Genomic DNA, 9151 nt, shown 5'->3' with positions numbered 1-9151 from the left:
ACATCTAGGCTATTTTTTTTAATCAGGCATTATTCTGCCATTTTTATGAAGGTTACTTTCAGTTGGTAGAACAATTTTTGATGCTGAAAAGGGCATAATTTGTGCTATACAAGTTTTTGTCCCTAACAACTTCTTGCATGGCAGGTCAACCAGAGACAAATTGTTCCTTTCAAGCTCTACTCATACTTGACTGCTGAATGCTGGTCTCATAGCATCCTGTGGAGGGAAAATGCTCATTTCCCTAAACAGATAAGGCACCCACACAAGTTAGTGTGGGGCTAACTTACCACTGAAATAGTTCCATGGAAGTTGATCCTATTTGAAGTGACTATTGATGTGAAAAAATGGACATGCTTTTTGACTGGCTTTTAGGAACCACTCTAGACAGTTCACAGAAGTGCAGTTGCAAATCACATTGCCCTTAAAATCTCTTCATTGTTGTGTGAAGCCAGTACCAGAAGACAGTTTAAAAGAAAGATGAAAGTCCTGACAGACTGGTTAGAGAAGTGCAAGAGAACATGTGACAGGAAATGATGTATGAATATTGGCTGGGACGAATGGGCATGCTGGAGTAGGGACAGCAAAGTCAAAGGTGCTTGAGAAGTCAGCAGCAGCAAACACTGAAGCCCAGAGCCTCCAGCTATTGTTTGCTTAGTGTCTGTCAAAGCTGGGCAGACTAAATTTATTCACACGCTTGCTTCTGTTTTGATAACACAGGTTTAACAAAGGGATAGAATGCATAAGAAAAGAGAACCATACAAACATAACCAGTTAGATATTGTGACGAGATTGCTTTCTAGCTCTGCCTTGGAAAAGCTACTTTTTGCCCTGATATAATGCTCTCAGACTGCAAAGGCAAAACCAAATTTTCAGCCACTTAGAATTTGTGCTTTGAATGATTAAAAAATAAATAAATAAATAAATAAAAGCAAAACAAAAACCAACCAACCAAACCCAACAAACCACCCAAATCAAACCTGAAAACACCTGATGATATTAGAGGGAATCCAAACCACTGCTGCTTATGAACCATAGAGCTCCCTGAGTACAGCTGGCTTGCCTCTGGAGCAAATGCAGTACAGCATTCGCCAGCTAGCACTGCAAATGGGACAAAGCATCATCTCTGTACTCAACTGTTCACCTATGGCCTACAGAGTTGGGGCATGCCTTAGAGTTATTTGCATGTATAAATCACCCAAAGAAGATTTATGGCAGGAAAGTTTATAGTGAACCTTGGACAAAGTCACACGTACTATCAGCTACTGGTGGGCCCTAGAGTATTTTCTTTGCAACCAACACACAAGTTGTCTTTTTAATCCCCACAGTGGCCAGGCAGACTTTCACATACCTGGCTTCCTACTCTGCTGTGCATAATGGGATAGGTTCTCTGCTTTGTGAGCCTCCTTTGACTTAACCTGGGCAGAGGTTAAATATCGGGGAAGCCTAAAATCTTCCACCAAAGGGTTTAAAAGACATAGATGTAAGTTTACTAATGGCTTTTCATGGTTTGCAGCCTAAGCATGCAATTTTTTACTTTCCTTTATGTCTACTAAACCCTGGCCAGACCCTGCCTCAGGCTTCAATGCCACAGGAACTGCACAACTGTAATATAAGTAGGTCTTCTTAGCTGCTGTACACTTGGTGCACATGGGCACACTTCAGAGACAGTGTGAGTAGCACATTTTCCTCTCAAGTTCACCTATCCAAGTGCTCAAAGCTTGTGATAAACCTAGCTACAATTATCCCTGGATGACTCCTGCTGTCTTCTCCTCTCAAGACAGATGCTGGAGTTAATTCTGAAACTTTTCAAATTCAAAGTTCTTTGGTATTAGCAACCTTCAAAAGGTCTCAACTCTAAATCAAGCTTTGATGTGCCATAGATTGCTACATTTGAATTAAACATTGCCCAGTAATACTGTGCTTTTGTTTAGGTGAACCATTATGTGCAGATTCATCCCTGCTTCAGTGCAGACTCAGTCATGTACAGACAGCTAACCCTGAATAGGTCTCTGCAAGCATAATTATCTAGTCTGATTAGGATACAGATTTTATACTACCACTTTTGAAACTCTGAAAAGGCAAACTAAAGATTTTGAAGATAAAGGTAATTGAGTAAGAGAAGAATGATCACACCTTTCAACACACTCTATATAAAAGAGACATCATCCTAATGCACAAAAGGCGTTTAATTTTACAGTTATTAGACATGACTAAATTTTCCACCAAATGCTTTTAATTTAGGTGTGACCATGCAAGTAGCTTTTATTGTGAAGGGAATACCCTACAAAAATCTGTGAAAAGATCTGGAGGCTCCAGAACACACCCAGAACTACAAATAAATATATATATGTATAATGCTACTACACTGTTTGCCATTACCAGTGCTATTTGGTACCCTGCTACCAGCTGCATGTCTTTCAGGCCTCTCATCTTAATAACATAATGTGTTTCCTAAAGTCTACCCATATAAGTGATGTTAAAGGATCTGACTAAACCTTACAAGAATGAAGTGTAATTTGGAGTGAGATGAAGTAGCATTGGAGAGAGGCTCTATGGCTAAGACTGGGATTCCTATGGGATAAAACACATCACGAATGTAAGAGGGACAGTTCTGCAGAATGACTTTATAATTCTCAATTTATATCACGTGCCATGAGGCTTACATTTATTAACTTAAACTGAGTTTAAACATAATTAACTGAGTGCAAAGACTTCAGGATGCTTTAAAACTATAGATTACTAAGGGGTAAATGGAGCACAGCTAGCATGTCTCTGGTATGAATTCCTAGAGATGTTCAAGGTGATCCACTTTGCAAAAGGCAGACTTTCAAACAGGTATAAATGAAGCCTGCGTTGCTAGTGGTACACTAGCTCCAGGAATTACAAATCAGCAACAAAGAAAAATATAAATTTGTGGTATTTTAAAGTGCAACAATACTAGAATATAAAAAAATTATAGTAACAGAAAATATAGAAGTATAAATGTATAAACATATAACATATAAAACCAAAAATAGATAAACACCAATATAAAACAATAGAACAATAATAGAACATACACTCATGAGTTTCTTCTAGTATTTCTACTGCAGATGTTATATCCAAGCTGAAAGAAAAGAAGATATACGAACTGAAAAATACTATTTAATCATAGTAAAGTAAATGTCAGATTTCTGTTGCCCAGTACAATTATTTCCACGTTAACTGTTTTAAAATTTTATTTTATTCAGGAAAAGCAGGTACAAAAATCCTCCCAATTCCACTTCAGCCTAAAAGGTACTTAGTTTTATAATATTTGTAAGTGCAGTTCTACTGTTCAAACTCTATGCTGAGAATGTAGCAACACATGTAGAAAAAGGATGCTGCTTCTATTTTTGGAGTCTGGTTAGGTTTTTTTTAATGCAGAATCAATGTAAAATAGAAATAAGACTGGGAAATAAAAGGGGGACTTGTAAATGAAACATTTACTACCTAAAATCTCCATTCCTCTCACACTTTCCAACACCAGAGGGAATGCAAGGCCCGAAGCAGTGAGATGCTGAGTGGACTTAGCTTCTGCAAATACTAGAAGGAGTGAAGGCCGCTCACTCTTCAGTAGGAGGAGTTAAAAACTAGATGGGATCTAAATCCCACCATGCATGTGGTATTCCTGAGCTGTGGCTGCACATGTGTCCTGAACAGAGCGTTCTCATCCCAGCAGTAACAAATGTCAGATGTGAGGCTGGATTTCACAGCTTCAAAATAAAGCATGCTATGTTGCCCTCCAGAAAGTTAGCCACGTCTTTGGTTTTTATTTACATGACTGCACAAGTCACAGTCAAATTTGGCTTCTACTTGTATGAATCTATGAAGAATTTTTCATTAGAGGGCCAGCACACATGCTGGATCTCTACATACTCTTTCTGACATGGAATCATTGCAAGTTATAGAAAGTCAAGGAGCTGACTCTGCTTCCAATTACAAACATCCAAACCCCACTGTCTCTAATGCATCACTTCACCCTAAGGCTTATTTATGAGAGCACATATTGATTGTGCAAGATCTTTAATTTTGTATGGTAAGCTGAGCAGATGATAAAAATACAAAGCATGATAAACTCACTGACTGTATGCCTCCACACTCCAGCAAAACAAAGACCAACAAGAATATTGAACAGGGACAGGTGGAGGAGAAATTTTGCTAGCTGCAGGAGGTATGCCACCTCAAACAGAGCAAGTGCAATAACCAGCTGAAGTGATTTCAGAATCCAGTTACTTATAGAGAGCCTTTTCAGACATTGACACTGTATTTCCAAAGTGAAGAAGAAATATCTTTGCAAGGGTATTTGGAATAATGTTCAAATTACACAATGCTTGGAGTTTGTATCCACACACCTAATTTAGCATAGAATTATAGTAATTTGGCATAAAATAACACAGAACACTATATTTTTTTATTATTATTTACCTTTCCAGAAGTGCTGGAGGAATGAAATTAAATGGTTCCAGTTTTCTGATGTTTATAATTCAGTTGAAAGCACTGAAGTGCATTTCCCTTTCAAAACAAGTGATGCACACCATTCCTGAGGAATGCAAGTATGCTGTCACACGGCTGTGCTAACATAGTGATACATGTGAAATGAAAATTAGAGTCCAGAACAACCAGAAGTAGAACATCATTGGGGGAAATTCTTTCATCCACTACAGTTCTGGCACTTAAAAGAAATTATTTTGATACCAATGGCTTTGGCAATGCCATCTCAATGACAAAAGTCAAATTATCTTATCTAATATTTGACTGGGTAATCGATAATCCTAGCCAGAAAAGGTCTGAATTACTACCCCCACTTTGTTTTTGCTTTTATCTTTTCTTCTAAAATTGAAATCCAGGAGCTTTTCAGAGAAGAGGATTTCATTCTGACAGATAAAAGGAATGTGATGTTTCCCTGTCAGGGTTGGTGGATTAAAGACAGGATAACATTAGGAAGAGGCTCTGCACACAGAGCAACCCACCAAGACAGAAATCTGCATCCTTACGTTGTTGTTAAGGAAAATTATAGTGACACATCACTGTGAAAAATCAAATATTGATGCAAAATGCATCTCTTTTCTTCAAAATAAAAGTCATCTAAAATCAGAGAAGGGAGACGCTTTATTCTGCTATCTCAAGGCCCATGTACCACACTCACATACCAGTACACGTAAGGCATAGCTCAAGTACATTTAGCTCAGTTCTGCTGTGTATCAAATTTCACCATTCAAATACATATAATTTTGGGAAAAAGAAAAAATAAAAGGAAAAAAAAATTTTTTAAAAGAGTTTGTTCTACCATACCTAACAGGTGAAGCAGTCCCTTGCAAGTCAGCATGAGGCAAAACACACCATCTTTCATCACAAGAATATTGTGTTTTTGTGTAATGACTTACAAGGCATTTCAAAGGTTGACATATATTATATTCCATATTAGGACCTGCTAAAACTTGCTATGCAAAATGGGGCCCTGATCTCAGGCTTACCAATGTGTTCCTTAATACACAGTTGCCCTGACTTCACTGACATAGCAGGCAGCCAGAAAGCAAGGACAAGGGTGATCTTACTCTGTTCTTTTACTGGGGGGCACTTAAACTTGCAGAGAAGAAAATACTGTAATTATTGATGAGTGAAGGGACAGGGTAGCAACTGTGCTTTCTGAAAAGCCCAGATTCTTTTAATATACTACACTTGGGGCTTCTTCCCTTTTCTTTTTCCTGCAGTACTTTCTGAACAATCACTTCAAAGGCTGTTGTTTAGTTTATATCATAAACATCATTTTCTCCTGCCCTCAGGACGCCATCAATCCAAGGAAAGATACACCAGTGTGCTGTTGTCAGGGACACAGATGTTTGAAATCTGCACATTGATTCCACTGAATAGTTTTAATGTGAGATAAACTAACCTACCCCAGATTGAACTATATGTAAATGAGAAAACAAAGAGCAATCCTTTCTGTTCAGGTACAAGTAGCACCTGATATTCAAAGTAATAATCTTAAATCTCAAGAAGCATTTGCCTTCAGTGGATCCATCTGGAATGGGAGCACTCATAAAAAGTATTGATTCAATGCCAGAACTACAGAAATCTTATGGAGATGCTGTCTATGAAAAGCTAAACAGGGGTTTAAGAGGATTGCAGAGCTGGTAACTGCTGTTTGGTCTAAGAAATTTGTTCTGGCAGTGACAATAGGACATTTAAAAAGAAAAAGAGCAGAGTTGGGCTTAAGTACAAGCAAAAGTCTACAGCATCACACAGGATTGAACAGACATACAACATGCATCGTCTTACACCAGCTGCCTTTCCTATAGGAGGGCAGCTTTAAACCCCTCCCTCCTCCTACACAACCAGGATATTTGTCCTTCTTATGGCATCATTAACCTCACTAAGCAGTTATTTCGCCTGTCTTTGGAAACCCTGGAATACAAATGAAATCCAGAGGGAGAGACAAGGAAGTATGACCTAGGAGAGAGGTGGAAGTAAGAGCCAGGAGGGAGTTGTAGAATGAAACCAAGAAGCAGCAAAGAAGGGAGCAGGAGAAGCCAAACTATACACATGCTGTACCCACCTACAGCAATTGCATGAGAACATAATTAAACTTAAAAAAAGGAATTATTGAGAGAGACACTGGTAGGAGAGCTAAATCCTGCCAATATAAAATGTATCTTCAGCACCTGGAAGAATTTAATAGAAAGGTGAAGTCAATGTTACAAGGACACACAAGCATGACCAGCATCCCTTTTCCTCTGGGGGTACTAGGGAGAGAGGAAGATGGATTTCCCTGGTAAAGCAAATGCTGTAGATGCATTAAGTATCAAAAGGATAAAAAGTTGCACAGGGAGAGAGTGCATGTAAGTACACACCAAGAAGAAACATCAGATTACATTTGAAGGGCATGGGAAATGCTAATAGAAGGGACTCTGGAAGGGAAACACAGATAACTTTGATAGCTAATCCTTAATTTAAATCAGTGACTAAATGAGAGGAAGTGAAATGATAGAGATGGGAAAAACAATAGGACAAAAAGGAATGGCTCAAGACCCTTAGACAGACAGACTATTAACTTAGCAGGAAGCTAAATCCCATCCATGCTGGAGACACGGCCTCACATCTGTTACTCCTACTTCCAATTATTGTACAAAGCATCCCTTTACATTAGTGCTCCCACAAAAACACCAACTGACTCGTCATAGATGTGGTCCATTCATCTGTTCCACATGAAGTTATATAGTGAACAAAACATCTTTGGCCAAGTGGCATCACAAAGAACAGTAGAGCACAAACAACAGTGGAGCTGAATAGGAAACAGAAATATTTATATTGAAAACACAATCTGTGGATAAATAATTCACTCTATAAAACATACAATTGTTGTGACTAGACACAGGCACAGACGTGAGACATACACTAAGAAGGGCTAGATCTTCTACTGTGAAAGTAATATGTTTTATACTCTGAAGTTATTACTTTAGTAGTTTTACTTTTATATTTAAGAAACTTAAATCACAGCCAGCTAGAGGGACTGCAGCACCCTAGAAGGACACGACTGGCCAGCTGTGGTCAGTGAACAAATGCACAGTGCCACAGCCACACTGACAGAGCCATGGGCTGAATTGTAAGTTTACCTCTAGTCATGGGTGGTTTAAGTGCAAATTTCCTTTTTAGGAAAGACAAAAAGATTGATGAATGGCAGGGACTGCAACACAACCCTATCGTCCCAGAACCAGGATGGAAACTTTGATACTTTACAAAATTTTAGACTGCATACACTTTCCAATTATAACTACATTTGGCTTGATCCCATTCTTGGTTTTTGAGTGTTCATTATAGTTGTTCTCTGTGTTAAATAATCCTGACATAGGTTTCCAGCACCTTGCAGGCACTTTTTGTATGGATAAGCTGCAAACTTGGGAGCCAGGCTCATCTGGCCACACAAACCTATATCTCTCACCAAGTCTGCATCCTGCCTTCCTGCTTATCTAAGAGGCCACTCCAAAAGTAGTGCTTGAAACTCTCCAGTTGAGCAAAGCCACAATCCAGGCAAATCTTTAGAAAGAGTAATAGCAAAAGACACATAATCATTTAAATTTCTTCTTAAGAAAGGTGTGACATGGCAGGAATGGTCTGAAACTCTATCCAGCTAGACACACAAAAATAACAACAGGCTTGTCTGGAATATCAACTAACTTAAAGCCCATCACTAATCACAGTCTCCCATACTTTCCTGAAAATGTATTGCCTTATGCTCCAAGTCACTCATTCAGAGCCACATTTGTTGATATGTTGGTGTGCCTCAAATATCAGTTTGAGTCTCCAGCAATTACACTCCACCATCATTACACATGATCTTTCCTAGTTTGCATAGTATCTTTGTAGCAAAATACTTTCTCGAGCTGAGACATTTTGGGATGGAATGAGAACTGGCATGCTATTTGTTATTTATAATGAGTAAAAGGTAATACAAAGTAACAAATAAAAACAAAGTCATCTGAAACCACAAAATAAGACCAAGAAAATCAAAACCAAGTGTATATATGACTTCATAAAGAATATAATTCAGAAGGAGGTTACAGCAAATAAAAAAATGTGTAAGTATATAAAAAACTAGTATGCAGATAAGGATACTTCAGCTTTGTCACATTTTATGTCAGAGCCATTGGACACCTATGGACAATGTTTCATGTCACATTTTACAATACTTTAGTGCAGAAAAGTCAAAGGTCAAACATCAAATCTATGGCAGGGTTGCTTCTCCATCACTCATTTTACCCTCAAATCTTTTAAATCAAACTCTGAAATCTTTATATATCACATTCAAAATTTAGAGTAAATTCAACAGAATTTCAGAAATATTTAAATCACAAATCAACAAGAATTTTAAAAGTAACAAAGAGAGAACAGTTAGAAAGCTTTTGGAATGTTTGCATCCTCACCCTGAAATACAATCAATTCCTGTATGAACTGTATGTCAATATAGATACTCAATTATTAAGCAAATTATTTTATAGCGACATAAATGATTTTTCCCCATGTATGATTTTGGTACACAAACTGTATATTAGTTGCATAATGTGTATATACTAATTGTATACAAGAAAAGCAGTTTTGGTAGTAGAGTTAGTAACAGAGTTGCAGCATGTGG

This window comes from Vidua chalybeata, chromosome 8 (genome assembly GCF_026979565.1).
Source record: "Vidua chalybeata isolate OUT-0048 chromosome 8, bVidCha1 merged haplotype, whole genome shotgun sequence".
Taxonomy (NCBI): Eukaryota; Metazoa; Chordata; class Aves; order Passeriformes; family Viduidae; genus Vidua; species Vidua chalybeata.
This window is presented reverse-complemented; position numbering follows the sequence as displayed.